This window comes from Bos indicus x Bos taurus, chromosome 22 (genome assembly GCF_003369695.1).
Source record: "Bos indicus x Bos taurus breed Angus x Brahman F1 hybrid chromosome 22, Bos_hybrid_MaternalHap_v2.0, whole genome shotgun sequence".
Lineage (NCBI taxonomy): Eukaryota > Metazoa > Chordata > Mammalia > Artiodactyla > Bovidae > Bos > Bos indicus x Bos taurus.
In genome coordinates, this window is record NC_040097.1 from 6,946,827 (window position 1) to 6,961,700 (window position 14,874).

The 14,874-nt window shown below is 48.2% G+C and overlaps 1 protein-coding gene and 1 long non-coding RNA gene across 6 annotated transcripts in view; one reads left to right on the top strand and one right to left on the bottom strand.

Annotated features, from left to right (window-relative positions):
* Positions 1-14,874, top strand: part of LARS2 (leucyl-tRNA synthetase 2, mitochondrial) — a 211,893-nt gene that overhangs the window by 105,911 nt on the left and 91,108 nt on the right. The window lies entirely within an intron of this gene.
* On the bottom strand, positions 1,441-14,873 carry LOC113880360. The gene is made up of 2 exons (XR_003507728.1): positions 8,203-14,873; positions 1,441-1,832 (listed from the first exon to the last, which is right to left on the bottom strand). It is a non-coding gene; the product is annotated as an uncharacterized LOC113880360 (long non-coding RNA).

Below are 14,874 nucleotides of genomic sequence, written 5' to 3' on the forward strand. Positions count from 1 at the left end.
CTTACGAGCTTTTATTTTACGAGCAGTGATTTTCATTGGATTTTAATTTTATTTATTTATTTTTGGCTGTGCTGGGTCTTCATAGCTTCGAGCACTCTTCTCCAGTTGTGGCGAGTGGGGGCTACTCTAGTTGTGTTGAGCAAGCTTCTCATTGCAGTGACTTCTGTTTCAGCGCACGGGCCCTAGGGTGTGCGGGCTTCGGTAGTTGCAGCTCCCGGGCTGTAGAGCACAGGCTCAGTAGTCATGGCGCACAGGTTTAGTTGCTCTGCAGCATGTGGGATCTTCCTGGATTACAGATCGAACCCGTGGCTCCTGAGTTGGCAGGCAGACTCCTCACCACTGAGCCACCAGGGAAGCCCCATCTGTCACTGAATGTTAAGTTCCTAGGTTTGATTTCTTGCCACCTTTCTATGTTCTGTCTTCCATACACGTTGGTGCCTGGTAATAAGACGGGTGGATTCACCAGCAGTACCATTGGAATCAGGGATTACTGCCCCCCGCCATTGACACAAGTTCAAAATGGGCCCCCTCCCACTGCCAGGTTCCCTGAAGGCTGTGTTGGCCGACACGGAGTGTGGTTATCCTGGGGTGGTGGAAGAGACACGTCAGAACTGGCTCTATCAGAATTTTTGCTGGGACTGGCTTTTCTGACATTGAAGTTTTCCAGGTTTTATCCATCCATGCTGCCCAGCCTCCATAAATTCTGGGGGCTACGGAGGCGTTCATGGCATCTCCACCACGTGCATGCATCTCAGTGCTTGTTTCTCTCTTTCTCTCTTTCTTCCCTTTCCTTGTCCTCTTTCTATTCCTTGTCCTCATCCATTTGCCTTGACTTACTTGCTTTCCTTTTCCTCTTGTCTTCTGTCTTCTGCCTTTATTTTTAATAAATAATTTTATTATTATGAAAAATGTGTAACCTACACTAAAAGTGAGAATAGCACAGACAACCCCCAAAGACTCATCACCCATCGCCAACAGCTGCTGCTACGTGACCAGTCTTGTTTCATCTATACCCCTGTGCTCTGAATTATTTTGCGACAAGCCCCAGACATCACATAACCTCATCTGAAAAGAGTCACTGTATATCACTAGAAGATGAAGGCTCAGTCTTTCCTTCTCCTTCCCTCCCTTCCTTCTTCACGCTTCCATTATCACACCTACAACAATTAACAATAATGCCATAAAATCAGCAAATGCCAGGCATTTTGCTGGTTTCCCTGGTTGTCATATCCGTATTTCTTTCTCCCGGGGTTTGCCTGCACTTCTGCTGGCCTTTCTTTAGCCTTTTCTTACCCACCCTCCTGTCATTATCATGGTTTGGAACCAGTACTGTCTTTTCATCTAAAACACACAAGTTCTTTGGACCATAGCTGCATGAGTTTATTTTCAAAGACAGCATGCTTTGTATGATTACAAAGTGAAAACTATTATTGCCTCAAGGGCCTGACTACCTTGGAATTTTATTTACAGAGAGAACTAGACATTTGACAGGAGGGATTAAACTCCAGGAAAGAATGAGGTTTCTAGGACAATAGAAAGATACATTTTTCACAGTTTTTCTTTTAAAAGAATTTAAAGATTGGCTTAAAACAAAAAGAACTTAGGGCAAGTGATCGCCTGAAAACCTGGTTGGGAAGATGCCAGTTGTGAAAGCTTAGAGCTCTGGTTGCCTTGACAACGTGCAACCGGGCCTCGAAGTGTTTGACTCTCTGAGTCCTCCTTCAGGTCGTTCCAGAAGTGAAGCCATTTGTCTGGTAGATCTCTGGGTCTGGATTACTTGCTGTCCCTCAAAATCAAAAAATTAACCTTCTTCCAAATGTTCTTCTGTTGACCTGGAGGGAAGAGGCAATACCTTTGTTTTACCTGAGATGAACTGGCAGTTTGTCTAGAGTGCTTTCATTTCGGGGAAGCCCGGTGCTGATGCATAAGGGTTAGTGTTCAGAATTGTCACCTTGTCTCACCAATACCTCGCACACGTGTGGCCGACCCCATGCACTTCTGTGCCAGCTCAGTACTTGCCAGCCTAAAACATGGTAGGGGAAGCTTTTGGTTGCTTCAGCCAGGATAGCGTTCTTGGACTCCTCAGCCCTAACTGAAGAAGGAGATGTCCTGGGGCAGCAGGGAATACTTTGTTTATCCTCATGCCCATTTGTGGTCATGAGCCCTATGAAGGATGCATGCTTTGGCTCATGGAATAGAATTTCCCAATTGCATGCTCGTTAAATGCTTCTAGGAGATGGGATCTTGGACACTCATCCCAGAGGCCTGGGCTTTGGTGATGGGCCTTGCTGTTCACACAGGATGGGCGTGATCTGTTACCCTCTGAGCCTCAGGTTCTTACTGTTATTAAAGAGATTAGCTCACTCCTCAAATACTTTAGAAAATAAGAGTGCAAACCTCTTCGCCATAGCTGAACCAGATATCCAGGTCAGTTCTGCATGACAGCCAGTACAGCTTTTGACCGGATGGGTACCTGTAGGTGTACAACACGAGGTGCTCTGCGCACACTGGGAGGCAGTATCCACAAGGCCTTGAAGATAATGTTGTTACTCCATGAAAATAACGAGGTTAATTTATGTGTGTACTTTGACCAGTGGGTCTCAAACATTGGTAAGCTTCAGAATCACCAAGAGGGCTTGTTAAAGCACAGATTTCTGGGTCCCACCCTGATGCAGTATGTCTATGGTTTTGTTTTTCTCTTCAGAAAAAAAAGGACCTTAGGAATGATCGTACTCCCAAACCTTATTAGGTAGGAATCACAATAGGACCTACCATTAGTTTTTTCTGACATGTGGTAGAGCATAAATGAATAATAAAAACACAATTTTTTAAAAAAATAGGCAATGTTTTTGCAAATACAGTATTATTTTTATAACTTATTTCTTTGTGAAATGTTAGACGTGGATAGACTAGAGCATAAAGCATGTATATAAAACTTAACGCTTTATCGGAAGTGCAACCAACCACCACCTAGGTTAAGAAATAAAACTTGGCAGCACCCAGAAGCTCTTTGGGGGCCCTTTCCCAGTCGGTGCTCCGTCTCTCCCCACTGCCAGCAGCATGTGGAGCCACTGCTCTGACATTCACGGTCATCTCTGCCTTGTTGCCAGCTTCACCACCTACCAGAGTTTCTCATAGTTACATAAATGGACTCACTACTCAATGTTTTTAAACTCAGCATTATGATCAGAGAATGTTCTCTGTATGATTTTTCTAGAGGAAAACCACACTCCTGTGTGTCCCCCACACTCTCAGTACTCTGCAACACCAGCCTCACGTCTGACTCCAGATGTGCGTGAAGATGGTGTCCGACCCCACAGGTTACACGCTTAGCCCTACGAGACAGTCCCCCTGCCCCCACTTCTGATTCCACTCACAAGTCCAGGTTGTTACCTTGGCTTCTGACCAGCTGACTCTAAGTCAGAGCTTTCCACAACTCCTCCTTGATTAATTCGCTAGCAAGAGTTCACAAATTTCACAGAATTCAGGAAACCCGTCTGCTACTTATTAGAGTACCAATTTATTATCAAGCACATCAAGATGAACAGCCATTGGAAGAAGTACAGAGGATGGGGCCCAGGAGGGTCTCAAGCGCAGAATCTTCTGTCCCAGTGCATGTTGGTGCTGGGCCTTGCCAAGGTGGACCTTGGGTGAGTGCCAACTGGGATGCCCACTGCATGTCCCTGTGACCATGCAGGCCACCTTCCTGCATGTCACCATCCCGGAGGCTCATCAGACAGTGTTTATGGAGCAAGAATGAACTCCCTGACTCTCTGTTTGAACTCCTCTGACACTGGCCCATCAGAGAGACAGAGGGGCACCTCATTACTGCTGGTTGGGGTCGAAGTCCAGACCCCCTTTCCCCACCGCTGTGGTCTCCACTGACACTGCCAAGGCTCCCCCCCCCGCCCCATATTAACTTGGATTTTATTTTTATTTAAGTTGATTTCCAATGTTGTGTTAGTTTCTGTTGACAGAGAAGTGATTCAATTATATATATATATATGCCTTCTCTTTTTATATATATCATAGGATATTGAACGTAGTTTCTTTGTGCTATGCAGTAGGACCTTGTTATTTATCTGTCCTGTATATAAAAGCTTGGTGTCCAGCAGGAGTAGGAGAGCCCAGTTTTCCACTCCACCTCCTCAGACACCGCCCTGATGCAGAGAGACTGGGCTCGCTTGTTTTTGGCCCCCCAGGCTTGTAAGTCTAGACCCTCTACTAACCACTTCCTGGTGGGCATAGGGCTGTCATTTTTTCCTGTGGTGTTGAGTAGGATGGAGCAGTAATTGTCTAAATTTTCTCTCGTTAGGCTGTCCCTTTCATGGTACTTTGGCTAAAGGAAACGGGCTTTTCTTTCTTCTTTTTTATTTTTTTTTTTGTCTGTACTCCTTGGCATTTCTGGTTTACTGGCTTTGTTAGCTCCAATTCTGGGACTTATGAGGCATAAAGAAAATCTATGAAACTCACCAGTGTGTCATTCCTCAGGTGCTGAGGTCTCTAATTAGCCTGCCTTCTCTTCTCAATTTATCCAAGTCTGTGCTTGCTTTATACATACATACACACACACACACATATATATATATATATAAAACGTTCCCTAAGGTTTTTAGCTGTACTTAGTGGAAGGAACAGGGAAAAGTGCATCTGTTCCATCTCCCCAGAAGAAGGTGGCATATATAGGTTTAAATCCGCCCTTCTTCCTGTGAGATTCTGGTCTGCACTTCCCTGCCCCTAGTCCTTCCCTTAAACATCACTGGGCTACATTGTGTCACATATGACATCTTTTAGGCTGTGATGGGTTTCTACTACTCGTTGCTTATAGAGCTCGCAAGCAGCAGAACAGCTCATCTTGGACACCACTGTCACTGTGCATCCAAGGAATTGATGAATTGATATTTCATCTGGACCCATGCCCGTCTCTAACAAATAGCCTTCTCATTATTCAGGAAACCTAGAGAACTCACTTCTCAAAAAATATCTTTCAGAGGACACTGCCCTGTTGATCCTGAAATTTTCAAGTGTATTGCAGATAAAATGAATGTTCTTTTCCTCCCAGGAAAAATGAAACAATGGTGGAGAGCTGGTTTGGTATGAATAGTTGAAATACTGGCTTCTGCCCAAGTAGACTGATAACAAATTACAACTCACACCCAGTCATCTCATCTGTAGTTGAATGGAGGGTTTTGCATTCCCAGCTGTCTAGATAGAAAAGCTGTCCCTATTGTCTGACTGCCTTGATGAAATTCTTGTCAGCTGGCAAAGAACAGTTACCAAGCAATTAGGCAAATTGTTGCTTCTTGTCCCATTATGGATAGTTTACAGAAACTTGTGCCCTTTGTAGCAGGAGACAGCTTTCAGGTTACCATAAAATTGACAGTGCTCAAAAAATAATGGCCAGGAGAATAGCAAAAGAGGAGCCTACTGGTCAGCCTGATTTCAGTTCAGAAAGACAGTGTGAGCTGTCTTCAAAACTGCAAAGACCATGATTTCCTTTTCCTTAACGCTCCTTCTCTAAATTGGCTTCGAGAGCACGTAGAACATGAACCTTTCAAATGACGAAAATTCAGCTGTAGCCCTAGATTTGAAAAACAAGACCTTTGAGAATAAAACGCATGCTCTGTAAAAGCGGAGTGTCTAGCATTTGTCATTTTCAGTTTTCATTAAATGCTCATTTTCAGGCTAAAGTTAGTCCTGAGATGAAGAAACATAATTACATACAAATGAGTTCTTAGACAAATGTTAGGTTCATGATTAATTAATTACTCTAATATTAACACCTGTTCCCTCAGCTCTGCAAAAAAGGAGGAGAACCGGGAAGGTAAAGGAGGCCACAGGCAGAAACTCAGCCAGGATGGAATTGAACAGATGGTTGAAGGAAGAGGCATGGAAGAATGGGGCCGAGAGGAGGGGGACAGTGAGGCTGAAGAAGCCTGGGCAGTGGCAGTCATTGCTGTTCAGTCACTGAGTCGTGTCCGACTCTTTGCAACCCCATGGACTGCAGCACACCAGGCTTCCCCATCCTTCACCATCTCCCAGAGTTTGCTCAAACTCAGGTCCACTGAGTCAGTGATGCCATCCAGCCATCTCGTCCTCTGCCACCCTCTTCTCCTTTTACCTTCTCTTTCCCAGCATCAGGGTCTTTGCCAGTGGGTAGGGAGTAGCAAATAGTTGAGGAGGGAGGAAGCAGTGGCCATGTGGCCTAGGACAGGGACCCCTGGCTGGGTCTGTGGGTGGCAAAGAGTTGTTGGGAGAGATGCAAATGGAATGGAATAAAGGAGAACCAGGAGAGGTGGGGGAGAGGGCTGTGCTCTGGAATGCCTGTGGGAGGTGAGGCGGTGATGGATTGCCTCTTTTCTCTCAGAGACAAATGGGAATGAATGAGATAGGAATGGGAATGACAGTTCAGAGAAACTGCTTAAGGAAAGAGAGACTGAAAAGGTTTAATGTAGGTGGCTCGACTCTTCATATTCTCTGACCCAGGGCCCATCTGCAGTCAGGACTCAATAAATGTCTGTGGCATAATTCAATGAGTGAGTGAGCAAAGAGAGCCCTGAGTTGGATGAAGGAAATTTTGTCCTCTAAACCTCCGTCTTCTCTCACTATAGCTGGTTGTTGTTAAGTCTCTCGGGATAAGGACAGGGTAATTGTAGACCCTTCATGAATGTTTTCTCCGTGATTGGATTAAATGGGGAGAAACACAGAATTCTGAACCGGTGTTATACCACGGAGCTGAGACACTAATCTCAAGCGTGTCTCCTTTTGAAAAGCCATCATTTGTTTTTGATTTTGTAGAAGTCACTAATGGAGATATATGTGGTTCTTCATTTGCCTTTAGAGGTTTGAGGTTTCTGCACACAGGTTTCTTAGAACACTCTGTTCAGTATGAATTGGAGTGACATTTCTCATGTGAACCCATACTTGACAACATTTAATATGAATAAGCCAGACTGGTTCGAAGAGAAAAAGACATTCTACTCTTTTAAAAACCTGTTACATTTAAGAAAACTTGCAAGGGCTCTGTCTCAAAGCTTTAATTTTTTCTCTTCTTTTTTACGCTGGTGACACTTGATGTCCTTAATTTTGAGGTATTTGTTGCTTTAACGAAGATTTATTGAGCATCTGCCACGTATACCTACTGGGCCAGTGTTGGAAAGGCAGGCTGACCCTCTCCAGATTCCTGGGTCCTCGAGGCCCAGAGAGATGAGTCGTGGTCCAGGGTCACAGCGAGTCCGCAGCAGACCCACGGACTGAATCCAGTGCTCCGAGCCCAGGCTTCAGACTGCCTGTCCTTCACTCCTTCCGTCCTCTGCCCTTCCCCTGCCAACCGCCTGTTTAGGAAGGTGGATAGAACCTGGGGACCTAAATAATAGAGCCAAGAAGTCTGTTGGGTCCTAAAACATGGGGATATGCTTGGCATGAGCACGTGGGCTCTCTCGTGCCCTTGTGGCCTGGGCAGCAGACGGACCCGCCCGCACCCTGCGGGGAGGGGAGCCGGGTGATTCTGGCACACCCGTGGGCCTGGCGTCACCTCTGTCCTCTCGTCGGTGTGCTGAGTGTTTGCCAAGTCCAGCACCGCTCTTGCTCGTTTACTCGCAGGCAGAGGTGTCTACCTGGCCCTTTACCGTCTTGTAACAGCATCTCAGAAAGTGAGTAGGCCTGCTTGGGCCTCTTCCCCAGGGATTGTGGACGGTGAGCCGGCCTCCCCCGTTATACTCCCCGGCGGTTCTGTGTTGAGGCCACATCCTTGGCTTTGGAGCCGGGGTTGTCGGAATTGGTCATATGGATACAGACCGCGTTGTCCGGGGGCTTTGCGGGTGGCCGTGTGGATGCCCCTTTGTGACCCCAGGATATTTGTGTGCCTGCATGCTCGGCTGTGTCTGACTTGTGACCTCATGGACTGTGGCCCACCAGGCTTCTGTGTCCGTGGGATTTTCCAGGCAAGGATACTGGAGCAAGTTGCCATTTCCTTCTCCAAGGGATCTTCCTGACCCAGGATCAAACCTGCATTTCCTGCACTGCAGGAAGATTCTTTACCACTGAGCCTCCTGGGAACTGAGCATTGTTATTCCTAACAGAATACTCGCCATGGTATTCCTTTATCTAGGAGTGCTCTGGCCTGTTGCTTCCTCCTGATTTACCCAGACCTCCTTGGAGCACACATTTGAGTCAGTCCGGGCACAGCCCGGATGTACTTACCAAGGTGCTGTCTTGCTGCCTGGTCCCCTTTGAGCCCAGGGTCCTGGGTTCCAGTTGTTTCCGCCACCCAGTGCTGGGCTGCTGCGGGCAGGCCACTCCCTCCCCTCAAGGTGGGGTTTCCTCCTGTAAAGCAGTTCTCACGGCCCCTGCTTCGCAGCTCCAGCCACTGAGAGACGTGGGAGGGGAGAGGAAGGGAGCAGAGGGCAGGAGGAGCAGTTTGGAAGCACAGAGTCGTGTACTACTGTGTCCTGTTACTTGCTAATTAAGACTCCGAGGCAGAGCTGAGTGAGCGCTCCATCTCCATGCTGTCTGTCCCTGTCTGGCCTGAAGCCCCTTCAGGAGCCTCTAAGTGAGAAGTTAGCCATCCTCCTCCCTCCTTTTCCCTGAAGCCGCAGGGGAGGGCCAGCCCAGTCTGGGCTTTCTGCAGCTCCCCTTCCAGAGCCGTGCCTCTGGGAGGACGGCTGAGCTGTCAGTCAGTCAGGTGTTTTTGAACAGCTGATTGCAGAGCACAGGTAGTTACATACCCAGGTTTCTTTGTCTGTTGGATGGAAGTGGGCTTCACGTGATTATTTCTTGGTGTTTCTTCTGTTTGTTTTGTGAAGGCAGAGGGGACATTGACCGAAAGAATGAAGAGGATCTGTGTTGGGGCGGGGCTGCAGAACACAGGGCAGATTTGAATCCAGGCAGTACCCTGGGGAGACCCTTTTAACACAGGACACTGCAGCTGGGGAGGGGCTCGTTAGAAATCTCGTATGGACTAAATTGTGCCCTTAGCTTCTGTCGAAGACTGGTTCGTTAAATTCAGTTCATGAAGACACAAGGGCAGGACAGGCCCAAACACTTAGGCAGTGTTGGCAGGGGGATGTATTTGGGAAGAACCTCTTTGCAATAGTTCTCAGCCCTGGCAGCACATGAAGTTTCTGTGGGTGCGGTGAGACCCAGGCACCAGCAACTTTCAAAGGTCCTCTTCAAGGTGCAACCAAGTTTGAGAGCCAGCTCTAAGATTAGAGGGCTCCGCGTGGGGGTGGTCCTACATGTCCTCTTCCGGCAGATTTTGCTCGTGAGCACCGCTCCCCTGCTCCCCTTCTTCCAACTCAGCAGGTGCACTGAGCTGTGGACGGGAACCTTGAACCGCCACCAGCGAGGAGCATCTGATGCAGGATGTATATTTCCTCCCAAGCGGCACAGTATGAATCCTGAGACTGGTTTCTGTAGCCTTTAAGCTGTGCTCGGCTTTCACAGCCCCTCCCCTTCAGAACTCAAAAAACGTGGGAAGGAATAAAAGGCAAGGCCATTACCACCCATTTCCTTTTGATCCGTTGCAGTAAAGAGCAAGTGACAAAAATGCACAGAAGAGGAATGTGAGTACCCACATCCCCTCTGTTTACAAGATTGGTTGTTTCGGAGGCAGAAGGCTCTGGTGAGAGTGAGGAGCGGGGAGGTGATGCCTGGCGGCTGCTCACCCTTCTTACCGTGTTTATTTTCCCGTGTTCGGGGCTGTCCAGTGACCGACTTGATGAACATGCTGCCTCTGGTTCGGTCTGTTTCATTTTCTTAAATCCTGAGAGCTGACCTAAACACTCCGAGGTTTGCAATGCAAATTACATGCACGGTGGCCTCGAGTGACGTTAGTAGTTCTGTGATCTGGGACCCGTCACTGTCAAAAGTGCAGTGGGATCAAGAGGCACAGACCCAACTGAGTCCTGCCTGAGCTGCAGGGGGGTCGGCGGCAACCTCTCTGCCTCCCCCTGAGGTGGGCGTTGCCGCCGGAGGCGGCTGGGAGCAATCTTGTGTGGATTTACCTGTCTGGGTCCCGTGGTTCGGTCTCTCCCTCACGAACACAATCTCTTTTCAGTCCGAAAGCCAGTGTTTGGTAAGGGATGGTGAGTGCAGATTCTTCTGACCCAAGCCCACTGCTCTCCCTCCCGCCCCGTCCAGCAGCCCCACGAGGGCATCAGCCGCCTCTGAGAGGGATGTGGTGACCGAGCCGGCCTCACTCCTTCACGACACACTCTGGGTCAAGCAAGGGGAGCAGCACCATCGATCCCTCACTTGTGCCCGGCGTGTGTTTCACACATATCATCACATTTGTCCTGAGGCCCCTCCGACGGGCCTCGTCGCCCCTCTCCCCTGGACACGGACACTTGACTGGGCACATGCGGATGACGGTGCAAGGACTGGAACCCAGTCACACGGCTGCCGAGTGGATTGTCTTTCCCTTGGCTCACCCTCTCTCTCCCTCTTTTTCCTGGAGCAAGGAAGGTCAGCCTGAGGTCCACAGGAGCCGGTCACCCTCACAGACCAAGCACTGTTTTCCTCTCCGAAACAGTCGGGTGGGCCTCTGGGACTCGGGCTTCTCCGGCCATTGTCGAATCACTGTGCAGGGCGGTCCCGGCAAGGCCGGCTGGGTTATTGATCTGTGCAGTCACTGAGGTGTGGGGGGCCGGCCTCAAGGGAGGACATTTTGATCCTCGTTCATGTTGAGTGAGTGTCACCTTCTCCGCTGGGCCTCGGATTTGGCTGTGAATGTGCAAAATATTTCTCATGCTAAAAGCCAGGTATCGCTGAATGTAAAAACTGCAGTGTGGCGGAATGAGACTTGTTGAGATTCTAGATGCATAAATTGGGTCTCTTGGCAGCTGGATTGCACTTTGCAGAGCCCAGGGGGTTATAAAAGTTGACATCTTTATATAGATATATGTGGAGTGTGGCTGAATTGCAGTTGCTTTTAGAGCTATAACTTTGAATTGCCTGAATTTTTGTTTTAAAAACAAGGATGGTTTTGCATGGGGGTGGGCTTATTTGGAAAGCAGAGCAAGAAAGGCACGGGAGAGAAAAGGGCCTTGGGACACAGGGAACAGCCCTCGTGTGAGGGCCCGGTGGTCTCGCGGAGAGCCGAGCTGGCGCCATCCACAGCTTGGGAACCCCCGCCCCCAGACAGAGGCTCCCCTTCAGAGGACAGGCAGGGCTGGGCCCGGGCATCTGGGTGCTGTCGGCTGGGTTCCAGCAGGTGACCTTTAAATGTGTCCACTCAACATCTGTTTCACAGGTGGGGATAAACTGGTGTTGCATCAGGAACAACCGGGTGCCTCTCTAAACGGGAAATGTATTACATGAATTTTTTACTGATTTTCCCAAGTCAGACAGCTACTCGGAGGCATATTGAGTGATTTAAATTTTAGATGGTAAAGTCAGTCACTCCTTCCCCGTGAGTAGCATCACGCACACCTAACAGTTTCAGACCCGTGTCCGCCGGCTCCCCACGCTTGCCAGGCCTCCCCTCTGCCCGGTCTCAGCCTTGGCAGACGGGCTGGTGGCCACAGCGAGCAGCGGCCCCACCTGCACTGCGTGCTCAGCGGAGATGGGGCCACCCCAGCGGGAGAGGGAAACCTAAGCTAGCTTAGGCCCGTTTCTACTTTTGCCAGGGACATCTGATCGCTTTTATGGACCGCCCTCCAGAGAACTGCTTGCTCGTTCCTCTTAATCCATCTGTGGTTACAGACTCCAGCTAAGAAGATCGAAACCCTTCGAGTAGGGTTTCTCACCTTGGCGTTATTGACGTTTGGGGCTAGATAACTTTCTGTTCAAGGGGCTGTCTTGTGCTTTGTAGGATTTCGGCAGCGTCCCTGGCCTCTGCCCAGCAGATGCCGTTAACATGTCCCCAGCCACAGCCCTGTCACAGTTGCCACATGCTGCCTGTCTCCAGTCGTTACCTGGGGAGCAAGTGTCCCCATCGAGACGCGCTGCTCCAGGAAGAGGCAGGGAGCCCTTTCACATCTCTGTGGATGCGGACCCCCCAGAAGACCTTCGTCTGCAGGGCTGGGTTTTAAATGAGTAGTTCCCAAAACATGGGAAAAGAGTCTCATTTCTAGCCAGTTGACTACAAGTAAAGCTTTTAAGCAGTTTAATTTCAGAAAGATACCTTTGATGATTTTTACTGAGATATGGCATTAAAAGACTAGAAGTAGCTGTTTGGATTTTTTTGGCTTTTTGTTCCCTTCAAGTCAACAAAGCAGAGGGAGGGAGGTTCCAGAAAGGTTCTGTGGGTGTTTCAGGAAATGCCTTTCCAAGCAGGGTGTCCCCCGGTCAGCACACTTAGTATGGTTCCTGTGAGACTGGACGTCCGCCCGGGCATTTCTTCGTGGAATGGCGGTGCTGAGGGTCGTGCTGGGCCCTGTGTGCAGCAGGTGGGAACAAATGGGCGGGGGCGACGCTCCTATCCCCAGGACGTCCCCAGCCCCCTCTAGGCAGGAGGCGCCAGCATCTCAGGAGGGAAGACAGCGCCAGTGAGGCAGCCGCGTGTTGCAGCAGTTCTGCTGGGATTAGAATGGCCGTCCGGAGCCGTGGTTTTCAGGCTGTACTATTAGCAGCGGGTGTGGTTTTTTTTCTTCAAATGACATGTGTAGAAATGCAATATATATGAAACAGGCTGAAGGAGGAATGGAACCTTGAAGGCAGAGTGGAAGGAGGGGTCCGTACCTCCTACCCACCGTCTCACCTTGGAGCTGACACTTCCCAAGACACCGCAGTCTGCGTCACCCGTCTAACTGAAAGTAGCCTAATATTTGGTTGGATAATGATCTTCCCCCCGCCCCCCCTCGGTGCCGACTGGATCTATCATCTTTTTTTTCTATTTTAGATAAAAGCAGTTTTCCAAACCACATACCTAAGGGAAGATTATCATGCTGTTCCATGGCGATGTAATTTTTACTCTCTGTCTATGAAAGCAGATCCAGGGGCTGAGGAAATATATATGTATATACGTGCCTACATACATATTCATTAGGAGTATTTTGATATTTTGTTTTGAAAAATTTAAATATACAGAAAAACAGAGAAAAGAGCTCAGTCACTAGATATAACAGTTGTCATTATTTTGTCATATTTGCTTCCCCTGTTTCTTTAGACCTCTAATGGATAACAGTTTTAAAAAGCATATCCACCCTAACAAGGTCTGGGAATATTTCCACCGCTTTCCCCTTCCCCCGACCCTGTTTGCTATTCCAGTTCATCTTGTGGACCTGTGTAACTTGAGTTCAGTTTATGAAACTCCCATAAGGGATACAAATTTGATTTGACATTCCTATATCTATTTAGTTTTGTTCAACATCAATTTGGGGGTGCCTTACTGTTTCGAGACCTGAGCATACATGATGAGCAAAATGAAATGGACCAAACATAGCCCCTGCCCCAGGTTTTGTTAGAAATGGAAGTTCTTAAGTTGCTTATCAGGAAAGTGAGTTCTGCCCTAAGCTTGCAGGGCCGGGGGGCGGGGCGGGGGGGCGGCTGGCTGGTGAGGAAAATATGATGGGATGAGGATGAATTTGGAGGTTTGGGGGCACGAACAGACCCACAGTGTGCTGGTCTGATTCTTGTGTCAGTGAAGTGCTTTGTGTCCCATGCTCTTCAGACTCGATGCCCATGCGCCCCAGGAGCTGGTGTGGCCTGTGTGTGCGTGTGGCTCCGGCGTTGGCAGGGGCGAGCTACAGTGTGGGCAGAGTTGTTAGACTGGCTGGTTATTCACTCCCTGCCTTGCAGGGGCGAGTGGAACCTGTGATCAGAGTTATTTGTTCTCTGATAGTTATTCCTCTGCTACTGTTACAAAACAACAAAAAAAGGACCCAGGACTCTTCCATGGGAAACATCACCCATGGGGGACAGGAGGAGTTCACCTGCCACCCTGCTCAGCTGCTGCCGCCCTTACCCTCCTTTCCTGGGCTTTAGAATCTCTCCTTATTCACTCATCTGGAGAAAGACTGGATCGAGTGCTCTTCTGATAGAAGTATGCCTTCTGTCCATCGTCCATGACAGATGAACCATCTGGAATGTCCCCTGCCCTACATCCATTGCTCTGTTAGCTCTCCTTGGCAGTGAAAGAAGACCCCTAGAAAGGAAACAGTGAGGACACAGAGGTTTTTATGCTTGGTTGATTTCCTCAACTGCAAACCTTATTGGTTAATTAATTAATTAAACCTTATCAGCTGGTTAATTAACAACCTGATTTTACAGATTCTATAGCACATGTGTTCTCAGGACAGAAAATACATTTTGGGAACGTTCAACTTAAGCTTGGAAATACAAGCCAGGTGGTTTTTCACTAAGTTTATGAACACTATTTGATAACGTTTCTAATGGGCCTTCCTAAGTAGACTCCAGCGTGATTCACATAATGGGATAAATGGAATATAATGAGTCTAAAAGAGCTATCCAGCCCCAGTTGTATCTAGAAACACAGGTTTGTTTTCCAGTGAGAATCGTACCGAAGCTAGCAAATATTCCTCTTGAATTTTGTGATTGCTTCCAAAATGAACTACATTTATGAATTAGCTCTATGGCCCCCAAATATGTTTATGCTGACAAAAAAGGGAGTACTCAAGTCTGTACAGTGTAATTCAGCTGTTACTTGCAAGCATGGGGCTGTGCAGAAGACTTACATCGAGTTTCTCATCATTAAACAGGCCCTGGGAAAGGTTGCCCAGGAGGTCGGCATTTCAATAACATCTCTCTTCCCAGAATAAATTGCTTCTTCCCTTATTTCACAAATTGATAAAAATATCATAGATTGATAGATATTTTTGCAGAGTGATTGCTTTTCAAAATTGAATTGCAAAGCAGATCCATATGTTGGGAGAGGGAATGTTTACAGTGGCCCATACATAATTTTACCCCTCT